Source organism: Athene noctua, chromosome 2 (assembly GCF_965140245.1).
Source record: "Athene noctua chromosome 2, bAthNoc1.hap1.1, whole genome shotgun sequence".
Taxonomy (NCBI): Eukaryota; Metazoa; Chordata; class Aves; order Strigiformes; family Strigidae; genus Athene; species Athene noctua.
The window spans coordinates 43,337,829-43,362,995 of NC_134038.1; the positions used below are offsets into that span (position 1 = coordinate 43,337,829).

Here is a 25,167-nt window from a genome sequence, read left to right on the forward strand (position 1 = left end):
TATACAAGAATTTACATAACCTCACCATGTGAACAAATGAACCAACATTGTGACCAGTGACTATTTAACTAATATAAGAAATGCATATAACACTTGTTTTAACACGCTCTGGCCAGATCTGTCATTATCTCAACCCATCATGCCCCATGCTGGGTGCCAAAAAGGGTTTAGGCCCACTCACCAACTAAGCACCACACAGACACTTGAGGAAGAAAAAGATAAAAAAAGTTGTGGGTAGAGATAAGGGCAGTTTAATAGCACAACAGAAGAAGAGAAGAAATAATAGGAATAACAATAATAACAACAACAACAATAATAATTAAAAAATGAAAGAATATACAGAGCGTGTGATGCACAATGCAATTGCTCACCACTCAGAACCCAATGCCCAGATTGTTTCCGAGCCACAATCCTTCCACTCCTCCAGCCAGCTCCCACAGTTTATATACTAAGCATCATGTTCTATGGTATCAGATATCCCCCTGGCTAGTTGGATCAGCTATCCTGGCTGTATCCCCTCTCAGCTGCTTGTGAAAACTCTATTCCAGCTGAACCCAGGACAAATGGTACAAAATATATTTTCTTTCCACACTCCAATGGATTGTCTTGTGCATGCACCCTACTTTGGAGACCACTGAGCTAGAGCACCAAACTGCCTCTAACACACAGAATAAATGCATACCACAATACTCACTGAAATTTTGGCCTCTCTTATCAAGTGATCCACTGGTGTGAACCCTAGCTCTCTTTTTACTCATATACCCAGGTTTCTTTTCAGAGACACCAGGGGTATATACCCAGGTTTCATCACAAAATAATATTAGGAAGACTTCCAAGGGTGTGCACCTAAATAGAAAAAAAACCTTCTGGGTTCATCAGTTAGATGGCTTTACTGGTCTCATTCTTCAGGAGGTTCTAATGAGTTTGACATATGCAAGGAACATCTCCCTGGAGACATGGCTGCTTGATAAATACAGTAACTCAGAACAAATTATTTATAAACCATAGGAAAAAGCAACTGGACAAAACTGACACTGACACAAAAGCCAGGTTACATCTTATCTTCTCTAACTTCAGTGTTCTCCCTGAGGCTCCTGTCTGGGCCTTCGGAGTCTAGCCAGGTTTGTTCATCTCTCTCCCCCAGGGAGCAGGAATGGAGAGCCATGATCATCTTCAAAATTAGTTAGCTCCCTACTTTCTCTCTTAAATGCCAGCAGAAGGGTTGTCTGAGGCCAATGTTGTGTTTCTCTGTGTACCAGTTGTCTCAGGCAGAAATTAACTCTTTAAAACCAGGTACAGCTCAATAATCAAATCAGCTAAGACACATGAAAGTCATAGGAGCTTCACAGTTCATTACAATTCTTACTGTCTCTTGGCTGTGACTGGGAGTGTGAACACAGGATCCTCAGAAGCTGCAATTCAATATTCTATAGGATATATAAAAATTCTGGCTTTCTGCTAAGTCCTTTAAGCTGATTCACATTTTACTTTAGGTATCCTTAACAAAATATCAGCTAATCTTTCAAATGAGTACATTATAGTCTTACAACTGGAAAAAGATTAGTCAGAAGTTGCTATTTCTAAGTATTAAAAAAGATTACAAACTCATAGCTACTCAGATACGGTGTATTTGCTCAAAATCCATCTCATTAGAAATGCTATATAAAACTCCTCATGCCTGGAATGCTTCATAAAAAAAGCTATGTAAAACTCCTTATTCCTGGAATGCTTCATAAAGAACACATTATGTAATGTTTTATAATCAAAGATTATAATTAAGCAGTTTTAATCAAAGTAAAAATTCTAGAGAACTTTCTTAAATGACACAGCATCCTGATGCCAGGATATTATAGGTTATGTTATATACCTCAAATATTTCTTCACCATTTATGGAAATCTCTCCCTCACTGACACATCCCAGGACCTCATTTTGCTACAGGGGAAGCTGTGCAACCATAAAAATTGGTCCCTGCAAAAAAACCCCTCTTGATTTCACTGAGTTCAAACCCCAACAGGCAATGCTTAGACTTGGCAGTAATGTAACTATCAAATGTTTTTCTGTGACCTAGGACACATTTTTTGAGAACAAGACATTATCTATAGGAATCACTAATGTAAAGAATCACAGAATCATCTAGGTTGGAAAAGACCTTGAAGATCATCCAGTCCAACCATTAACCTAACACAGACAGTTCCCAACTACACCAGATCCCTCAGCGCTATGTCAACTCGACTCTTAAACACCTCCAGGGATGGGGACTCCACCACCTCCCTGGGCAGCCCATTCCAACGCCTAACAACCCATTCTGTAAAGAAATGCTTCCTAATATCCAGTCCAAACCTTCCCTGGTACAACTTGAGGCCATTCCCCCTTGTCCTATCTCTTGTTACTTGGTTAAAGAGACTCATCCCCAGCTCTCTGCAACCTCCTTTCAGGGAGCTGTAGAGGGCGATGAGGTCTCCCCTCAGCCTCCTCTTCTCCAGACTAAACACCCCCAGTTCCCTCAGCCGCTCCCCGTATGACCTGTGCTCCAGACCCTGCACCAGCTCCGTTGCCCTGCTCTGGACACGCTCGAGTCATTCAATGTCCTTTTTGTAGTGAGGGGCCCAAAACTGAACACAGGAATCGAGGGGCGGCCTCACCAGTGCCGAGTACAGAGGTAAGATCCCTTCCCTGTCCCTGCTGGCCACGCTATTGCTGATGCAAGCCAGGAATCAGTGTCCAGATTTCTTTTGCATCCTCTTGCTTGCTTAAAAGCATCTCTTCTAGACAGACAAAAGGTTGGCATATCAGCAGACTAACCCTATCAGCAATTCCCTTCACAGGTTCCAAGTGAAAATCTCTGGATCAGACTGCCCCCTCTGCTCTGAACACAGATCTCACATACAAATCCCTGAGCACGCTGTCTTAGGTGCACTCATGACATTGTCACATGTGAATCTGCTGTCCTCCTGACTCAGCTAAGGAAGGAGATGAAATTAAATATCTTCACTTATAGACATCTCATTTTGGACTTTGATGTCTTTGAGATGCTCAAGCTAATTCTGTTACACATACTGACAAATTTTCAAACCTTATTCATACCTACCTACACATGCCTCCATGTCCCCAAAAGAAATTAAGTACATTACTTGAGATAAAGTCACATATGCTATGAAAATAAAAACAATTTGGTCTCCACATTTTCATTTATCTTGAGTCAAAAAAACAAAGGCTGTAGAGTCTAGAAGCCCTCACCTTCTTGCACCCATCAGTGCTCTCTGATCTCCAGCCTGTGCCCACATTCTACCTCTGTATTAACTGTTTTCTGAGAAGATACAACCTTTTGATAAGGCTGATTATTCTTCTTTAATTCTGCTGATTATTCTAAATATGTCTAACAGATACATGTATTAAAAAAACAAAACAAAACAAAGCATCCAGGCTTTAGGATCCTCCAGACACACCTGAATCAACTAGTCATTAAAGGGGACTATAAACTAAGGAAATATTCGGTTTAAAGAGTTAACAGTTTCTTTTTCAAGGATTAACATTCAAAATTCCAGTTGGAAAATACTTGGCTAACAAGACAATGTCTGTTATCTGGAAGACAAAGAGCAGAGTCTTTGAGGAAGATGCTATTCATTGTATCCAAGCCTCCAAAAACAACTTTGTAGATGACAACTTGTATGATTTTATTTGTGTCTGGTTCATAAAGCAATGAGCTTTTAATGCAGCAGAATTTAGTTTAGCCTTGAACGGGTGCTCAAGAAGGGAAAAGTGCAGTTATTTACCAGCATGCAAGTTCTTCCAAATCACAGATATCTAAAAGATAAAAGCTCAGATTCACCCCACAATGCATGAAGAGCCATCTGTAAAGCTGCCAATATAATTGCTCACAGAGCTCCCCAAAGAGCCAGATGCCACCACTTGAACACATTCCCAACTTAGTCATCTGAGTACTGAAGACAGGAGGGAATAGCAGGAAGTTGAAGGGTCAATGGTATGCCATTTATACTCTGAAAAGATGAAACGAATTTTTGGAGAAAATTAAACTGAAAGGACGTCATGCCAAACAGAATGTGCTTCAGCAGCACAATTTAATACTAGAAATAAATGTGTGTGTCATTCTGGAGTTTTTAGAATATGAAAGGCATGAAAATTGTGCTCTGATAATAATACAGAATGAAAATGTGGCAGAATTTCCTCATAATTAAAAGATGTAGCGAAGACACTCATGCAACTTGTTTTTGATTCTCTGCACTTTTCCAATCACGGCTTTGTTTCCAGAGCTTATTCTTGCAGTAAAATTAAAGCAGGCATTTAAAATCTCATTTTCTTATGCACCTGTTTCTCCGTCTTACTAGCAGTAGCTGCCTGTAATTTCTGTAAGTGCTTGAGGGTTGATATTTGGTCTTAAAGGCTCTTGCAATGGACACAGTATAACAAAAATGGATAAATATAAAGACAAATATTCAAAGTACAATTAAAATGTGTATTTGATATTGCCTCAGATCTGTAGCTTCTTTGTATCACATTACCATTACAAAGAACTGAGTCCTGAAACCTTAAAGAGTCCACAAATTACTTACCACAAAAATTATAACAAAATGTCAGTGAAGGAGAAGTTGACCAAGATAAATGTGTTAGTCACTGGGTCAACGGAGAAAGCACAACTTCTGCAAGACAGCAGCTGAGTGCTCATCCTTCTTTTCTGGTATTTTTCTTATCTCATCCCAATTTGGCACATGCTCTTCTGCTCTTTGCTTGATAGTACTTTGGTCTTGTATGGCACCAAACTAGCTGTTCCTTATATGTTGTCGTTTATAATCAGATAAAGGAAGAGAAAACATCTCCGTCTCTATGCCTTTAGCTGAGATAGAGTCAACAAATCCAAAACATCACAGCAGTGCCAGGAAGCATGGGACAGATGAACATGGTGGCTCAGGGAACCCCTTATGGGCATGGATTAGGTTTGTCACTCTTCATCTCTGTCACCCCAATTTTGGCCTTGCCAGGTCCAGCTACTGCTTTGTAGCTCATTCAGGAGACCTGTGGCCCAGGCTAAGGTAAGACACTGCCCACAGTTTTTTCACAGGAGTCTTCACCATCTAAAGGGATACCTGAGCTTCTCCACTTCCCTCTTTCTTGCCATTCCCCTCCCCATCTCTGTGCAGATATCAAGGCACATTCATCTTCCCTTCTCCATCCTGACTGCAGTTTTGTAGCCATTCTTAACTCACATTATTTGATCATGTAAAGCTACTGATTAATTTGCTTTTTTCTTATACCAGGGCAGTACTCTCCCCTTCACATTCTCATCTCAATGATCCCCTTCCAGCTTATAGTCAATAGTGGAAGAAGTCCATGGTGGTCCGTGATTTTTTTCCAAATCAAAAATGTTGGGCCAGAAATACTTGGAATGTCCCTGCTCCCATGTTCAAAAAAATGTATCATGTACAACAACCTCCTGTGGCAATAGCAACTACACCATCATGTGCACTTCATTTTTGAGGCTGCATGACTGCTTTCCCTTTCTTTGACAGAACTAATTTTATTCATGAAGAACAATTTCTGGCCCAAGAAATAAAGCTGCTTCTTGATTGTACAAAATTCTAAGACAAAAATCAAGTCTGCACTACTAGTCATGACTATAGTCATCTTTTTTGAGCACTAGCCTTTCAACATGGCTCGTTTCAACTTTTTATCAAGTTACCGAGCGTTTTCCAGTACAAGGGTCACTCAAGAAAGTTAATCTGAATTAATTTTTAAAGTGGATTAGTCAAAACATATTAAACTTCTGTCTAGACACTTTCATTCAAAATTACAGCACACTTAATTAACTAATTTGCTCTGGAAATTAAGTTAAATTGAATCAAGACACTTTTAATTCTGATTCAGAGTATCCACATGAGAGTTTAATGTCATTTAATTAATCCACTGTGGATTCACACTTCTATTTAACTTGGATTACCTTTTTGGAGGGTTCCAGTACACAATAGTTCTGATGCTGGACTTGGGCCAGAATTTTCAGAAGATGAGAATTTTTCATTTAAAAAATATAACATGGGCCAGTGATACAATTAAAATGCATAATAGGAAAGTTATCCTCATTTGATTTCTTTCTGTCATTTGTGGTGCGAAGCTTGATGAGTTAAAACAAAAGTAGTCATTTGATAAACATTTTCACTGAAATATTATCTTTAAAACCTGGAATTAAATTCAAGTGAAATTAACTAATTTATTATTGGTGTCAGTAGTAACTCTTACTGTTAACAGAGCTAGATAAGATTTAACTGATTTTTCCTCACCCCATTCTTGACACGCTTTTTGTCTAGTCAGTTTTCACTACACTGTTGGAGGTTCAGGCTTCCACAAAGCCTTCTTCCACAAAGATATTGCAAGACAGAGCTCAACAGTAACAACACTGTGATGGCATCACAGTCTGAAACAAGTGATCCCATTGACTGAAAATTAGTGGTCTGAAAAGTTTCTGTGATGGAGGTATTCAGAGAGCCCCATGAACATGCAGGTCCCAGTGATCTCTCCAGCAAGCCACCAGCAGAGGCTATCTTCCAGAGAGTTTATTTCTCTTTTAAGGCAGGCCCCAGTGAAGGTTTGTACCAAATGGCAGCAGGAAATACTGAAGTTATCTATGGGAGATGTTGCTCAGCTTGATGGTCCCAAGAGCCACGGTGCACAACATTCTGTGATTACAAACATGCATACCATCTCTCTTCATGTACACTGAACAGGATGAATAAGGTTCACACTGAGATTTCCATGTCATCAGCTGAAATGATACACAGTTATTAAGGAATTCTTGCCTTCTTAGCCATTACTGCTGGGAAACTGCTGCTAAACCTCAGATTATCACTAGGTGGAAATTCATACCAGTAATGAATTGTTCCAAGTATAAAGGGACGGCATATGTAACAGTGCCTAAAACTGAGTTGTTGTGAAGCACCAGAAAGGTGCCTGCAAATATAGTGGGAAAGGATGGATCAGGACACAGCTAGTGTTATAGTTTGTAGGTCTATGCCCAATCCTTATGCTTGTGCCATCTCTATACCAATCAAATAGTATGCAGAAGGGAAGGTCTGTGTGTGTTTGCAGGAATGTTTATGAATAAAATGCTAGAAAACTGCCTTTCTGCAAAACTTTGTTCTGGGGATTTTTTTCTAGATAGAATTATACCTTAAAAAAAAATTCCCAAACAACAACAAAAAAAACAACAAACACCTATGCGCATTGCTGTCCAGAACAGAAGGGGTATTGCCTATTGGCAGAATTCAAGTGTCCCTTAAAGAGAAATTTTGCTCTGACAGCAGTAAAGTTGAAGTAATGCAATGAAGCACCGGCAGAAGATATTTAAAGGATGCAGAAATAAAAAAGGACTATTTTAATCAAAAGCTATCAGGAAATTCTACTCCATTTAGTAGAATGGCTTTGAAAAAAATTAATTTTCCTACAAATAGTACCAGTAAAGATTTTTTCATATTTTCTAAGTACTGCAATAAAAATTGCTTCAAAATGGAAATGTAATCATTAGTGTCGCTTCTTAGCAGCAAAAATATCATCACCACCATAACCAGTCTCAGCAAATTTAGCAGTTAGCAATTTTAGAAGTATACATTGTGGTCAAATATTTTTTGCTGTATTGATATTTACTGACAGCTGTCAATAAGAAAACTGGTTCTTATTTTTAGTGAACTTGTAATTATGCTCTTCCTGACTTCAGCATATGAAGGAAAAGTTCTTTTAGGAAAATCTATCACATCTGCTCTTCTAACATTGGCAACACAGATGAACAATCTATTTATTTTTTACCAGCTAACACTGTCACTTGTGAGTTTTGCAAGCTCACCAGACTTGTGAGTTTTGTGAACTCACCAGAGGAAAAAAAAAAATAGTGGTTTACTTTTCCCTTATGAATGAAGTGTGCATACAAAAAGGCATATCTGTCTTCTGGATTTACTATACCTCCCCTTCAGAAATTGCATAGGGAGGACTGCTACATGGATCATATCTAAACACATTTACCATTCACCTCTGCTTACCTTCAGTACCTTCAGCTCTGGGTTACGTTACAGGTCACACTCACTGTCAGTTCATTGCTGTTAACTTACTCCCAAGCACCCATCACAAATCTCTCTTAGGCTGTAATTTGGTAGTGCTGTTGTAGACATGATGGCTTCAAGATAAAATGGAAGAAGGCTTCTAGGAAGGGGAAATACCTTTTATTCATCCTGCTGATACTGCTGGAAAAAATAGCCAAACATTAGGATATGCTGTCCCTTCACCAGACCTCACATAATTCCCATGTAAAAGGATGCTTTGACTAAAAAAGTAGTCGTCTCCCATCAGGGCTGAGATGGCCTATTTGATTGTGTTAATTTCCTGAAAATCCCCTCATTAGCTACTGCTATTATTTTCCAATTCTAAGCATATTAGCCATCATTGCCAAGATACAAATTTTATAAGCACTTTAATTATGGTCTCTGCCTGAGAAAGTTTACAGGTTAAAGGTCCAGCCCAGCTCAGCAGGCTTTCAAATGGGGGTACTTAGTGTAATTACCCACAGAAACATATTTAAGACAAGACTTGGAAGGTAAATGAAACAAATACATAAGGGTACAAAATTTACTGAGAAGGGATGAATTTCAAATAAAGTGGAAGCTGATAACATGTTCTTCTGCTTTACATACACCTATATATGCTTGAGTAAAAAGTACCAGAATACTGTTTGTGTATCAAGCTTCATTTTGCACTAGTACATCACAATCCAGCCGAACAACAACACAGAAAGAAACCTCAAACATTTTAGCATGGATTAACTTCATAAGTAATTTGCAGCCAGTAAGAAACAGTCATCACAACTCATCACTTGTCTGTGAGAATTCAATCATCTCATATCTCATTTACAAAGTCATTAAAAACCCTACTCTATCAAAATATCAAATTGTTTAAGAAAAATTCAAACAGGATTTAAATACATTTTTGCTCAACAAAGCACAGACAGTATACATGTCTTACTGTAGACTGACAGTTTTCATCTATGACCACCTAATTTTAGTATTCATCTATTTAAAACAATAAATTCTCTATGATTTTTTTTTAAAAACTCATGAGATTCTAGAAGGAAAAGCCCTTCATAGACACTGTGGTGTATATTTATGAAACCTACCAGTTAGTATAATCTCTATTCATTCTTATATATAAAGCATTTATCTTTGTAGTGCTTAACAGACTAATGAGATATGTCAATTCTCTTGACTTTACAGAGAGAGAACAGTGGGTTTTGCAAAAAGTCTTAAATAGCTCATTTACCACTGGAAGTTGTGAAGTCTGATAAAAAAATCCTCTCTACCCCTACAAAACCAAAAAGGACAGCTACCTATGGTGCAGAAGAGTTATCCTTCTGTCCTTGACACAAATTATGTGACTAGTTTCATAGGCAAACACATATGTCAGTGTTACAAGGGAGGTATTTGTGAACAGGGAAGGTAGTGTTCCCACCTGGAACCTGGTAACAGCAAACAAGAACAATAAGGAGTAAACAGGGGCAATATCAGAGGGTGCAAAAAAGGGGCAGCAACAACAGCCCAGGGCTAGAAAGATGAAAGCAAGCAGGACAGGAAAGCAAGCCACTTGGGGAGATATTTACAGTGCTGACTTCTTCCCGGTCTCAGGTTCCTCCTACGGACAGCAGAGGATATCCAGGGTGATAATTCAAAGCACCAAGCAGCTATAACCTGTCTTCTACTGTCAACTCCTTTCCTGGGGGAGACTCCCTCCTTTAAGCTGAATGCAAGATTAGGTTTCCTAGGATAAATTCAGTCTTTGTGAATTCCCATACCATAGATTTTTAAAAAATGTCAATCTCCTATCTCTTTTTAAAGGCCCTTGTAAAAATTTTCATTGATGTGAGTGGCAATATACTTTGGTCAATGCTGAGTACTAGTGAGTACCCTATCCCAAGTCCTACTGTGAACAGAGAGAAGAGAGACAATCGCAGGGTGATGGGTAGATGGTACTACACCTGCACAAAGCCAAGCAGCATAGTGTGGGTATGCTAGCACAGGACCTGAAAACACCCAAGCTAATAAGTTCACAGATTTTGATCCCAGAAATATTCATTAGCAACCTCAGAAACTGCCTGTTTCAATGCATCCTCACAACAGGTCTACAGAACACTTCTTAATTTTTATATCCCTGGCAGAGCTAGGGTTGACACTTGACCAGTTCAACACTTGACCAGTATCAACTTGATCACTTGACCAGTAAAGGCTTGACTAGTTCTATTAATGCTGAGAAGTTTCTACGTGGCAGAAGCAGTCCCTTTTTCACCTACATAAATTCATAATCTAAAATATGATGCCCATAGACTTAGAACATTTCCAGATTGAGATAGTGGCTGAACTGAATGTCAGATTGAATTTTGGGTGTAGATGCTCAATTTTCATCATACATGCCTTTTTTGTTTTGGGAGAGGGGGTGGAGCTGGGGGGCATCTTTTTCAGTATGTCCATTCTTTCTGCAGCAAATCAAGACTTATCTAATGATAGCTCAAGTTCTCCAGAGCAGCACTTTAACTATTCAATCATTCTTTCTTGTTTGGGAGATTATGAGATAATACATTGTACAAATAATGTACTAATAATTGTAGTACTACTGTATTTCCTAATAACTTTCCAGTTATTTGTATAGCTAATGCACGTAACCATATCCAACTCATATGTGGTCCTGGTGATATTAATGGTTTCGTAGGTTATTACTCTACAGAGTGGGTATAACATGCATATTAAATCCAAAAAGGTACAACTAGACAGTATAGGACAATTTCTGACCTTGGTCATACCATATTGCATTAGTTGTTTATTCCATCAAATACCATCTCAGATTTTCCAGACAAAGTAGATCTACTTTTATTTTTCTATTAGAATCTACTGCTATATGTTTTATTGGAAAATAATTTTCCTTTCAGTTTTGTTTCTTCATTTAAATTTTCTTTCATGGAAATTTTAATGTTAGATCAGACTATCAGCACAAGTTTTTCTAAAAATAAAGAAGTGAAAAACATTCTTGGAGGGTTTATTGGCCTCTAATGTCTGTAGACACTATTGTGTTTCCTGCTTTCCCAGACAATCTGTAACTAGGGAGAATATAGCTCTATTAACCTTGCTATATCAGCCAGAATGTCAAAATCTGTGTTATAAATCTTCATCTTAATCATTTATGATTAAATATTCAGATGAGATTATGTGCAACCTAATTCTACACATCCATCTCCACTTTCCTAATTAGCCACAGACAGCAACAGGGGGGAAAAACACCACCTTTCTGAAGTAACTAGGCAAAAAAAGAAGCTTTTGTAGACAACTTTCATTTCTAAGCACATTTTTTTTTTATCCCCATTTAAGAAAGAAACATGATTAGTGAAGTTATGTATATTTAATTATAAATCTGTTGCTTTACTATAGATTGCTAAATATTGCTGGTGTTAATCCCAGTAGTCCCCAAACTCTTATTTTCTTCCCCATCTGTCAGAATTTGACATGCATACATTGAAAGTTACATAGGAGGCAACCTTTAAGGTCTCAGGGGGTAAAATTCACAAAATTGCTTGTTCACAAAAGCAATCTAAGATTTATGAACCACTAAAAATCCTCTTAGTCTTTACTTCTATCTAGAACTGCTTCAGCTTTAAGCACCAAATTTGAGCTACTTAGACCCTAATTTTGAGAGGGGCTGAGAAAACATACCTCATACTGAAATTGAAGTCACTGATACACATCAGCAGATTTTTTTAAAAATCAAACTCCAAAGCTAAAAAAGGCACCACTTAAACTGAGGCAGCCAACTCAACCCATAAATCACAGACTAAATGAAAGAGACCTCATGGGAAAAGACATGAAGTCTGTCCTTCTATCAGCCTGAAACTGACTTCACAGTGTATTTTCTAGAACTGTCCAAATAATGGATTCTTTGGCTCAATGTGAAGGAAAAAAAAAAAAAAAGTTTAGTTCAATTAAAGTCTGGTCTTGGGGAAAGACAGAAACAGGAAACGAAAAAATATAATTACATATTTTTGCATCAACTTTGAAAAACTATGAACCAATTCATAAATGAAAGCACCAAATTTCAAAATGACAAGTCACATTTTTAGCATGAAACTTCTTTCCCAAACATGCAGGTATTTTCACAAAATTACTGGAATAAATATCTTCAAATTTGCCCCTTTTCAGCCAAAACTACTTGCTAAATGCAACCTGAATCTATTATTATTTCCCCAAATGACATTTTTCATACCTATTCGGGGAGAAAGCAAAGGGGGGAGGGGAAAATTGCCTGGCTCCATCCTCTGCTGCTTTTTCTAATTGCATTTAAATGATCCATGCAACTGGTCTCCTACAACTTCCCAAGGGGTAATATTTCACCGTCTAGCTAATCTCACTATCGAAGTGAGTCCTGTTTTTCAGCAAAAATTTCACTAGCGTAAAGCACAACCAGAATAATTTTTGCTGACTTCTAAAAAATGTTAAGTTAGTTTTAAGATCAAGAAGAATGCAAATACAGAATATCAGCAGTATATACAACGCTGGATGCTTTAGCAGTGCAAACTAATCTGCTATCCAAGGTACCTCATTTCTACTCATGAGTTCAAATCTGTAGCTGAAATTAAACAATCTTTTTGTCCAACAATATTTTGTTATCTGAATGAATGGTAGTTACCTTTTTTTAAAAAGGAAAAGAAAAAAAGGCAGCGATATAAGCCCAAAATTATTTTTTCCATATTACACACACTTAATATTTGATTTATTTAATAATTTATTTCTCTGGATCATTCACGTGACTGCATTTGTTCAAGCTTAATAAACTCTGGCCCTGATTCTTCAGCTGCCTCTTTATGTACTTAACACAGGTGGTGTGGTGTTTGCAGGACCAGAGCTCTGTATATGTTTCCTCACTGTGATGGGGCTGCTGAAGCACTCACTGCTCACCAAACAAAAATCCCAACTCTTGGAGAAAAAAAAAAGTGCCGCTGCTCACAGTGATTGAGTAACTATCATTAGCAAACTTACAATACAACCTAATGGCCTGATTCTTTTTGGGTTTTGGTTGTTTTGTGTTTTTTTTTTGTTTTTTTTTTTTGACCACGATGAGTACTACTTACTTTGGGAGTCAGATACATTATTAAACAGTGGGGACTTCATGTGGATGCTGGGGCAGGGGTGCCTCTGAGTAACGTGCCCAGTTACTTCTTATGCTTTAAACTGGTTTAACACTAAGTACTACTTAACCAGTTATGGTTGCAGTACTCTTCATGAGAGGGAACACATTCCAGACTCAGTCCAAGAAAACATTTTTTTTTTTTCCTTCAGACTAACTCAATTTTTGAAGCACCTAGATTTATCTAACACCAGGGAAAAGGGACACCTCCACGCCCGAGGTTAGAAAAACTCTAGTATGAACCAACCAACAAACACTACTGAGCACAGCCTGAAGAAAGCTCTTCAACGCTACTTGACATAAACCTGTGTCATTACAATTTTGGACAAGGAATATATAATCTGGCTCAGTGAAGCAGTACTGTTCTGTTTCTCAATTAGTCTCACTCTCTGGATGTTGTGCTCATTCTGCAGCAGCAGGTGAAAAATGTTTCAAAGTATAAAAATTAAAATAAGGCCATTTCCACATAACATGATATTATTTTTACATTTTGATTTAAGGATACTACAAACTACTACACACATAAAGCCTACCGCTACCCCAGTTTGCAGGAACTGACAAAAGTCGTTTTACTGTTACCCTAAAAACTCCAAGCAGGCAGTGTTATAAAGTACAAAGCACGCAGTGAAGTAAAATACCCAGGCTAGCTTTTGTTTGGAGTAGTTTATTTCTACCATTTTGTATCCGAATGATACAGTTAGTCGCAGTCTTCAGCTATAAAAGGTAGTTCCTTTCATCATTTTGCAGACACCTAACTAAACACCTGAAAGCTCATGGATGTTGAACAGCCAGTAAACTCTCACTGAGCTTATGTATTTAAATTGAGGATTGTACCTTTTGAAAAATCTCAATCCCACACATATAATAGCAAAGTTTAAGCAAATTTTGCAGGCAATCTGCAACATATGGAGAGCTCTAATCTAACTGTGGTCTCAGGGTATGCCACAGATATACAAGCTTGAATAATATTTGAAAAGATATTTAGTGGAAGCTTAAATCATTGACTCTGAAGTTCTTAAACCCTCTGATTTCATAGCATGTGACAATACATCTGTGTGGAGCAAAATCAAAATATAGAAAGCCTCAATTTGGTTTGACTGTATTTCTACCAGCAATTTTTTTAATCTGTTCAGAACATGCCCGGAGAATAAACACAATCCCAATATGCTCAAACCAGGCTGTGAAATGCAAACTTTCATCTGATATAAAACTCAGAATTTTGAAAACAAAAGGAGCTATAGGTTGGAAATTCTGGCAAAATGTCAATACAATGGTTTAAACTTAAATCTTCTGGATGGGAGGAGGAGAAGGAAGAGGCTAAGAGGAATGTAAACCCTCCCTTAGTGTGCCACGAGCTTTGGGTCACTCAGTGAAGCTGTGGCCGCACAGTGCCCCTCTTGTAATTCAGCTGCGTGGGCTGTACTTAAACACACCTGCTAGGAACTTACTTCCTTTTTACACTACAGCCCCTTGCTAATCTCCTTCTTGTCCAGCTCTGCTGAAAACTTCCAGGGTACATCAAGTGTTTTCCCCTGACAGACAGAGTACACACACCAATCTTCAGCTATAAAATTCAGTACAGTACTGAGAAAGATCCCAGGTCAGCCTGGCAGTACTAATCTTTAGTAAATCCTGTTACACTTTATGCCATTCCCACCTTTAATTGTATGTCTTTAGAAAAGTTTTTAAAGGACATGTAGCTTCACTTACTCATAGATCTGTAGTTGCTGAATAATTTAATTTCTTCGCTTCCTAAATATGCAGCTGTTCTCAAGTCCTATGGTACTATCTCTATCTTAACAGATTCAAAATATGTAATTCAAAAGATGTAATTCACCAGTTATTTCAGTATTCTGGAATGGAAATTATTAATTCCCCTTGATTTTATAGAGATAAACTCATTTACTGTTGCTTTCACTGCAGCTGTGGTTACATCTATTTTAATACCATCATATACATTATCTGTCTTCCTTTTGCCACCATGCTGACAAAATCATCTTCACTGAAAAATGAGGGAAAGCACCAAGACATATCTAGATTATCTTTAATATCCACCCTCACAAGATAGAAGCTCTCTTTCATCCTTTTTTTCTGTCCCTACTACATAGCTGAAAAGTATTTTGTTATTTATTATTTCTTCTATGAAGCCTAGCTCAGCTTGGCTGTGGAAATTCTCACTTTATCCCCAAAGGTCTTGACTTCTGAGAAAGTGCTGATCAGACAACTGGGAAGGAAAGGGTGCAAGGGGCAAGGCGTCTCTTGTATATTCAGATTCCCAGCAGTGTTAGTATCATTAATTTCAAATAAATTTGGAATTTCTTCTTGTGTTTATACCTGCAAGTTTCTCCTACTAGCCACTTCCCTCAGTTATGAAATTTTACTCTTTTGGGGAAAAAAACAAAGCAAACACCCCCCCAAACACACAAACACTTACCAACTTTTTTATTTCCTCAAGAAACATCAAAGGAATATATCTGTGAACACTGTTGAAGGTTATTTGGTGTTACCAGCCTTCCATAGTGCCCTTGTTGTTTACTGAGAAATTCTAAAAATTCCAAAACATCCTCATAAAAAGTGGAACACTTTAATGATACATTAGCTACTTGAAGACTCTCAGCTATCACATGAAAACATATACGACAATTACTAATAAGCTGTGTTCTCCAATACCCATTTAAATAGTTAAAATCCCCAAAAATGAGAACTTTTCCACAGATTTCTGGAATGTCTACCCTTCCCTTCTCACAACAAGGCTCCAGCAATCCGTTACAGAAGCCCAGTGCCAGCCCAGGGAAATCACCTTTGCAGGCCTTTAAAAAAATAATTTAAAACACATATAACCTGCTTTTTCGTTATTATATCATTAATACTCAGTATTATACCAGCAGGTCTCTAGTAGCAGTAGCATACATCATTCAAGACCCTATTTCTAGTCACGAATTCACCTGATTCAAGTGCTGTACAGATGCTCCTACTTGCTCCCTCTTCTTACACAGGTTTTTGGCAGGCCTGTATCCACGGTTCAGCTTTTCCTTAGGGACAACACTCAGCCACTGAACAGATCAAGTGCAGTCCTACCAGCAATGTGCCATAGACACTTTACTTTCTCAGCATCTTAGAGTTTTCTTTGATAATCAAATTACTATTAACATTTCTATATCCACTGTTCTATCCTAATTTTCCTCATTTTACTCCTCTTGCACAAATGATATATATATTGATATATATATATATATATATATATATATATATATATGGGGATATGAAGGTTCCCGCAATCTTTTCCTCTCATTTCTCAGTTTAAAGCCCTTCCTCCAGATGTGCCAGCACCAACTTGAGGCCAGTTTCTCAGTTAGACAAGAAGAGTGCATCTTTAGACATCTCTTTCATCCAGCTGCACAGTACTGGCTGGTGCCTCACACATCCCTTGTAGCATTATGAGTTAGATGCTGGTCACCATTGCTCCATCATGCATCCGCTGTCTTATCCCATGGGAACATAAAGGAAATTTCTGAACACCTTAAAGACATTTTAAATCAAAGCAGAAACACACCTACCACGACCTAATGTTCCTTGCTTCTACATGCATACCATATGATCAATAGACTCTCCGAAAATCTCCGATGGAGCCCTGCTGAAAGACCAGGTTAACCGGGAAGTTAAATAACAAGGCCAGCATTACTTTCACAGTAATGAGACAAATCTTGTGGCATTACATTTCCTCAGATAAGCATGGATTAATATGAAGAGGGGATGGCTTCCCTTGAAACCTTCCTAGATCTATTCAGATTATACTGGAATTTTGGAGAAAGATTTACTTAGCTACAGCCTTCTCTGTAGGCAAAGAGGTTGTGAGAGAAGCCCTGGCTATCTTTTCCCCTTATCAGTCAGATGAATTGTAGAATGCTATAGAAGTAGAGAGGGAAATTATTTCCTTCCCAAGAATACAGAAAAACATGTTCCACCTCGATCTCAATCTGGTCTTTTCCTGGAGAAATACAGCCCTGGGCTGCATTTTATTAACAAGACAATTACATGTCTGATTTCATTATATATCTATGGTATAGTGTTATGGTTAAAGGCTTCCTAAAGATAGGCTTGCTGCAAGATATAGACCCTAGAGGATGCGAAGGACAAATGCATAAAGTTATACATTGCACTTAACATCTCTTGATTGTAGGCATCCCTTGCCTTCAATGCAAACCCACTTTCATGACTGTGAACCAGAGAAAAATTGCTATGATTGAGTTGATTATAGCCATAATCCTTCATGGGAGTGCTTATTCTCAGTCAATGTTTAGACTAATTTTGTTGTGTAGAGCCAAAACAGAAGAGAGTTTATGCCATATCTGTGATGCACCAAGCATAGACCAGCCCAAATACAGCTGAGCTGCTCCACAAGAAGTGATGTAGTGAAAGAAAATTCCTAGCCTGAGTTCAGGTATGACAGGTCTGTTGCCTTGTTCTAGTAACACACAATACCTATGCCATAGATGTACTCCCAGATCTGCATTTTCCTACCATAATGGCAAGAGCATTACAGCGAGAGGAATTTGTCTATTTCTAAGTGTAACTATTTAAACCAGAAAGTAACACAAACATTCCCAGCACGATCAGTAGCTAACGCTCTGTGGTGTAGGGTGTTGGCCTACTAGTGGCCAAGGGAGAAAAAATAAATAAAAGAAACCGTTTTAAAAAGCAAAGGAGGTAAAACTTCCAGAAACCAGGTTGTCCTCAGCACATGGATCCCATGGATCAAAGGGCTCAGGAAGGGTAGGCACAACCTTTCACCCACACGATAAAGCAAAGGTAACTAATAAACTGAAACTGTGTTACAAAGCAATAATTCAACATGTTAAAAAAAAAGAGAGACATGATTGTGAGATGCTAGTTAACAAAGGACAGAGAAAAGATTAACTTGGATTCAGAACACAAGCAGGCAAACTCTTTTTTAGCATGCAATTAAGAAATCCTCTCTGAATTATGCAACTTTCATTCACTTCTTCAGAAGGTATGTGAACACTGCAATCACTTGCCAAGTTTGATCCCAACATGCCATGGGGCAAATGGAGACCCTAAACTGTCATATTCTATTTAAATCATATGTAGACTGAAGTGAGTGTGATTGCTTGGTATATTAAATTACTACTAGTGTGTTGATATTTCCTCATGAACAATCTATGGCTCTGAATTATTTATTGAGGAGGAAGTGGCTTTTGAAGTGAACATTATTTCTCTCTCAGAGCTAATGCTTGAATATGATCAAAATAGTTGCCAAGAGAAAAAGGAAATTAAAGAAGATATTTCCATGACTGACAGCTCCGAGATTTTACCTGACTCCTTCATGCATTTCTCTCTTTGTGAAGTCTATATGCTAAAATGATGTTCACCTAAAAAAATAATAAGACATGGGACAGCCTGTGTCAGGAAATTGGTTGCAAGAAATCACAGCTACATACACATTCTGTGATGGCAATCAATACAAGTCCTAGACTATTCCCATGGCTTTGTGCTTCCTTGCCTCTAGAATCCAATACTGCTCATAAAAATGCAGCTTCAAGGGAGACGCAGAGCAGCCTTCCTCTGGCATCAAGAGTGGTACATCACAAAATCAAAGAGCTTTGAGCTGTACTGCAGATGAAGGACACTTAATTGAGCATGGAGTGACAGTAGGAACAGGGAGAGGACCCAATTCTCCCACTGGTCCTTCAAAGTCTCAGACACATTTTTTTAAACCCTTGCCCCCTCAACAGAGGCCTTCACAGGTTTTTGAGGATAGGGAAGTGAAAACACAGATGAAGCAGCGGCAGATTCCCACCTAGTAAGATAAATCCAGTGTGACACATTCTGCATTATGACCAAATTAGAATTCATTTGGTCAAAGAGATATTCTCTCAATAAAGTGCACTCTTGAGTGACAGCTGCAATATTCAAACCCAAAAACAATTACTTGAAATGAATGTAAATAATGCTTCTGTCTTCCTTTCTCCTTCCCTACTAGGTTGCTATTCATGAAGAATTCTCCAAAGAATGATTTATGGCATACCGTTAGAAGACATATTTCTATTGTTTACTTATTTGTAAATAGATTATATACACTAGACATGGTTCTGTAAATTTTCTGTGAACAAATTTGAATGTTGAGTTTATTCTTATTTCAAGGTTATTCTTCAGTTTTCAAGGTGGTAAAGTTAATTTCTTTAATAACCAATCCTTTGTGTCTACTAATTAGAAATATCCAAAACAATTTGCTATTTAAATGATATGTCATTGCTTCTGATCCTTGATTGGATGAGTAATGAAATTAAGTAAGACCCATATGAATTGTGAATATTACTACTGAATATGTAATTAAGGTTTTGATTAATATTCCGGCACTCAGACTTAAAATACACCTTCCATAAGTATTTGCACTAATAAAGCTCAAGCTCAAAAAAATCAGTACAAGTCATTAACACAGTCAAACTGAATTCATAAGTGAACATCAAAAGAATACTTGTAAGGTTCTTTATGATGATGGTTATTAACAGTGTCCTTTTAAGTTGGACTCCTATATTAGTGCTAGCTGTCAAATAAAGCTACTGGCCATCTTTCCTCCTTAGGTGATGGTATAAAATTATAAATTAGGCATATAGGTTTTGCTGAGGTATTGAAAACATCCTGTGTTAATGCAAGTTGATAATTTAAACTCCAATTGTTTCAAAGCTCAATGAATCATTTTATGGAAATTTAAAATCCTGTAAGACATAGCATTATATTTAAAAAAATATAATTATACTTTTGCTTGTAATATACTTCTATTTCTTACTTAGAGTATCCATTAGGAACATTTTTTTATGTCATTACTGAAATATACTTAATTCAGCTGACAGTCAACATTTTTCAAAGTGTTCTTCCCATCCAGTATTTTCTGCACTTGAAGGAAGCCAGACTACCTGATATTGAATAAATAGAAAGGTACAGATGTATAATTTAATTTTTTGTTATAGAAATCTCCCATTTGTAAAACACCACAAAACATTGATACCAACATATTAATATTAATTCTGCAGCAGTAGGATATACCACAAGTCTGGTACCTGTCCTATTAAACAACGTTAGCCCTGTAGAAAATTTCTGGCTCTTATCATAAAAGGGGTTGACTCCCTTGTGAGAATCCACACGCTGTGTAATAAAGAGACAGGCAGCGTAGGAATAGCTAGACTCAAGGAGAATGACTGAGTCCAGGTCTCAAATCGACTTTGAGATGAGTTAGGAAAGGCACCTGCTCAAAAACACCACTCTATTTTGAGCATGCTCTTAAACCACAAGTAGTGGCAACTCCTTATTACTTGTAGTACAGAAGTATTCCAAAACCTGCACACAATATCAGCCTCCTGCTGTGCTAGAAAGTTTTCAAAGAACAGAAAGAAATCCTTCCTCCAAACAGTTTACCATATTGCCAACACAACTGAGGCTGGAAACTGTTAATACATTTCACTGGAAGAGGAAAGGAGACACAAAAACTAAAGACCTGCTCTGGGCTCTCTGAGGCAAGTCCCACGTGAAGAACCTCCCATAGCCCACATCACAGGTTGGTCATGAGACCAGCATTCTCCCTCTAGAGGAGCTATACTTTCACACTGATGCGTGTAAAATCCCCATAAACTCACAAAACAAGCTCAAATTCTCAAGTTCTCTGTCTACCTGACAGCATCTGAGTAACAGGTCCATTTCATCTACAGCCTTCTCAGTTCCTGAATTTTTATGCTCTGCTTATCCAAACCCAACAGTGGGCTCTACAAGGGGATGCATGAGCCTCTTCGAAGACAAATTTAGGGTCTGATGGCAGGGTGGCTTGTTTTGAACCCTTTGCTAGTTTTCTTAGCAGCCCTCTTGATTTAATCCAGCCATGTAGAGAACACAACCAATAATTAATTAATCCTCTAAGTCAACTGGATCATTAACAGAGCAGCTCTGCCACAGAAGTGACACTAACAGAATGAATACAGGTTATAGAAAAACATATATCTCCAAAATTTTATTTTTTATGTACAGAAAAAATAATTAATGACATACTTAAGGACCAAACACAGCCCTTAGTTCAGTAAGGTAATTTTCATACTCTGTTATCATGAGTTCTTAATTAACCTGTGTGGTAAAGATTCCTAACAAATGGTTGTTGACCGTAAATGCAATCCCTCCTTTTGACACGTGCATTAATGCGCCATTGTAAAAGTTCAAAGCCATTATTATTGAGTTGCCTCAGCCACATTAATTATCCTCTGCACTGTATTTGGCTTCACTTGGGTAAATCTTCTTTAATTGCCCAGCCTTTACTTACAGAAGATCTTGGTTTAATATACTATGAACTCTGATTACATTTATGCTTTTTCCAATAATTCTGTGTTGAATGTAGTTTCCACCATTACTACTGGAAATGTTCTACACTCAGCTTATTTGTCTGTTGTCACCCATACATGTCATTGTTTTTGAAGCTGAAATATCCAGTGCTTGGAAGCTTCGGACTGAAGTTCATTCTAGCACCTGCACTATGTTTTAAAAAATTCCTAACTGTTGTTACCCAGGCTATTTTTTTCCATACCATGTTGGATACAGTTTATAAAGCAAACTAACAAATAAGTAAAACAGCACAAAAGAGGTGATGAGCTAACTTAAAGCAGCAGAAGTGTGTAGGTGAAGGAAATAGGGTGAAGAACAGAACTTTTTAAGCTGTATAGCATATTATGGTCCTAATAAGCACAAACGCTCAAGGAAAGAAATCCTTAAAATATTGAAATCTTGCTTTAATATCCCAATGATGTCCATTATGGAGAGATGTTAATGTTTTCAACACTTTTAACTTAAAACATGTTTTGACAGGCACATTGAAAGGATAATTTGCTTTGAATTGTTTCCACCTAGATCATCTTCCTTCTGAGTATGTCACAAAAATGAAGCTACATAATATCCATATAACAACTAGACTGCAAAGATGTACTAAATAACTAAAGGATAACATTTTCAGAAATATGCACTGCTTTTGTCTGCCCAGATTGAGCCATTTTAAGTCTCCTCCCCCTTATAAGGAAAAAAAAAGAAAAAAAAAGGCAGTAAGCTCCACTCCAATGAAAATAAAAGGGAGATGTAGTTCTTAATTTCTGAAACTCAGACAGGTAAAAAAGGGAATAAAAATTGTGCATACTGAAAACTTGAGCTCCACTTCCTCTGGAACTTGTGGCGAGTTGAGAGACAAGAAGCTGGGACATGAAGATAGGGGTTTATTTCAGCCATAAAACTGTGCTGCTTACATTGATAAAAATCAACTACAAAAATCACAGAATCAACTAGGTTGGAAAAGACCTTGAAGATCATCTAGTCCAACCGTTAACCTAACACTGACAGTTCCCAACTACACCAGATCCCTCAGCGCTATGTCAACCCGACTCTTAAACACCTCCAGGGATGGGGACTCCACCACCTCCCTGGGCAGCCCATTCCAATGTCTAACAACCCTTTCTGGAAAGAAGTACTTCCTGACATCAAGAAATCAACTCAGAGCAAGAACTGGGAACTCAAGCATTTTTTAAATTTTTAATTCACTTTTGCAAGAGACAGTGGAGGAAAAGGGTGAAACAACTACTGAGTGACACATCAAAAGCACCTTTCCTCTATCTCTTTTTCTAAGGTTGACTACATATGACAGGGAAAAGTTGATGAGAAAATGAATAAACCAATCCTTCAGCTAATTCAGGTCATCTAGAGCTACTCCCATAAGCTAAGCAGGCTGTAGTAGACACAAACATCTTCATGTAGATCTGTATTATGGTGCTGTTTGTGGTTATACTATACATGAAGGATGAATGTTTGTAAACAGAAATACTGGCGGAGTACTTTTAGGATAGAAGAGAGAGAAGTTAAAAGGCAGGAGACAAAAATCAATTAAGCACTAAAAAGAAAGACAATGAAATCTGTAATTGGTCCCATTTGAAGGCCCTAAGTATTAGGTCTTCCCCTCTGGCCTCACAGTCATGACATTTCTGTCAGCACGAGGACACAGCTCCAGCAGGAAGGACAGTAAATGTTCCCATCCAGTCTAGCCTAAGCCTCAGTGCAGAAAGCACTTGGAAAGATAGGATCTGAGCCCTCATGGCTGGAAAGGGCCGTGGACTTGGATCCTCTAAAGCCTGAGAAAATACTCTAATCACAAGCAACATTTCTCCAGTACTGTAAAACAAGGCAAAGTCAGCAATAGTTGTCAGGGATCTAAGCTCATCATTGTTCATAAAGCAGGTTTAAGTAATGCTTGCCAACTGGATTCACTAATGGATTTTGGTGCCGCTCCAACCCAGCTTCTGGTTTGCAGAGGGCTTCAACGAGAAATAGGAACTCAGGCTGTGTGTGCTGGGGAGGTCCTGGACATAGCCAAAATGCTGAAATATGAGCCTCTAGGACCCTTTCAAGTTGAACGTTATGATCCATTATGTTTAAGTTCCTCAAGAAACTTCCTAACAAGGCTGTTTAGCCCAATTTTCTAGAACATATTTTCAGGTCTATATGCCTGAAGTACATCTAAATTCTGCTTTGCGGAGCTAAGTCCTATTTTAGATCTGGCTCACAGAAAGGTTTCCATATAAAGTGAGCATATAAAGATTAGGGTTGAATTAAAATAAGAAGAGACACAACTCCACCCGTGCTCTTCCTTAAGATAAGAAAACCACACATCTACAGTGACAAAGCTTATTTTTCCACGCTCACCACTATTAAAAAGTTAAAGTATCAGCACAGTGGCTTTTTGTTGTTTCCTATGCATTTATCGATCCCTCCAGAAAGAACCAAAGTCTAGTGCTTGATATTACAAGGTACATTCCTTGGACCTGCTGGAACTAATCTACTGATCCCATGCACTACACATGATAAAACACCACTCAAAGAAGTTGGCAGGATCCTAAAATAGATCAGATGTTTACATGAAAACATCCCATTAAAGTGAATAATGTTGAAAACTGTGGCACCACTAACCTTCATTCTTAAGGGCAGAAATCAATCTGATCTATAGCAGCTGATAGAGATAAGGAAAACTGTTCTATCTGTAGGTTAATTCATTTTTTATTCCCCATAAAACATCTGCAACTTTCTCTAAAACAGCTGGTACCAGTCCTTAGTACATTAGTCTTGCCTAAGTCACACCTTCCAATTTTAGAAGAACAAGAAGCAGCTACATTTGTTGTCACATCATTGGCTGCCAAAGTTCCTTTGAAAACACTCCACGAAAAACATTCTTGCTCCATTCTCTCCAACTCACGATATCAAATCATTTGTAACTGATAGCATTAACCACCCCCACTGATTATCCCTGCCACTCAAAAAGATTTATATGGCTCGCCTTACAAATTTTATACCATGAACATAGTGAACAGCACAAACATGTTGTCAAAGGAAAAGTAATGGAAATAATAACATCGTATAGCAATTATTTTATCTTTGGGGAAAAAAACCTACATTATTACCCATTTCAGCCATGCAGAGAGGGAGAGTGGTAAGACACCACTTGAGCAATCAGAGCCCACAGGAAGATGATAATTCAGGTTATGGTTGTAAGAAAATTCAGGTAAAATCTCTTGGAAAAATATATACGCAAGACCTATTATTTTTTAATTCTAAAATTGATGAAAATATACTTGAGTACTCTCTTCCCTGTAAACTGATGTCAAACTGACATGTCCCATTTGTATTTATCATTGTTAGATGACTACTCACTGCAATCAGTTTATCTAGCATTTCGCTGTGAGTTTGCCCAGACATACAACTCTTCTTTTTTTCTGCCTCCTTCTCCAGTCTCTCAAGCAGTCACTTAGAAAAGTATCCGGATAACCTATCTTTAGTCAGTAGCTGAAGGGAAATAAACTGGAGTTAGGTACACAGTGTACAAGGATTAACTGGTATTCCTGTGTCTTTTCAGAGCCTGCTTCTTT

The 25,167-nt window shown here is 37.9% G+C and overlaps 1 protein-coding gene across 1 annotated transcript in view; it reads right to left on the reverse strand.

Moving 5' to 3' along the window:
• Nucleotides 1-25,167, reverse strand: part of XKR4 (XK related 4) — a 234,486-nt gene that overhangs the window by 201,602 nt on the left and 7,717 nt on the right. The gene's annotated exons all lie outside the window — the stretch shown is intronic.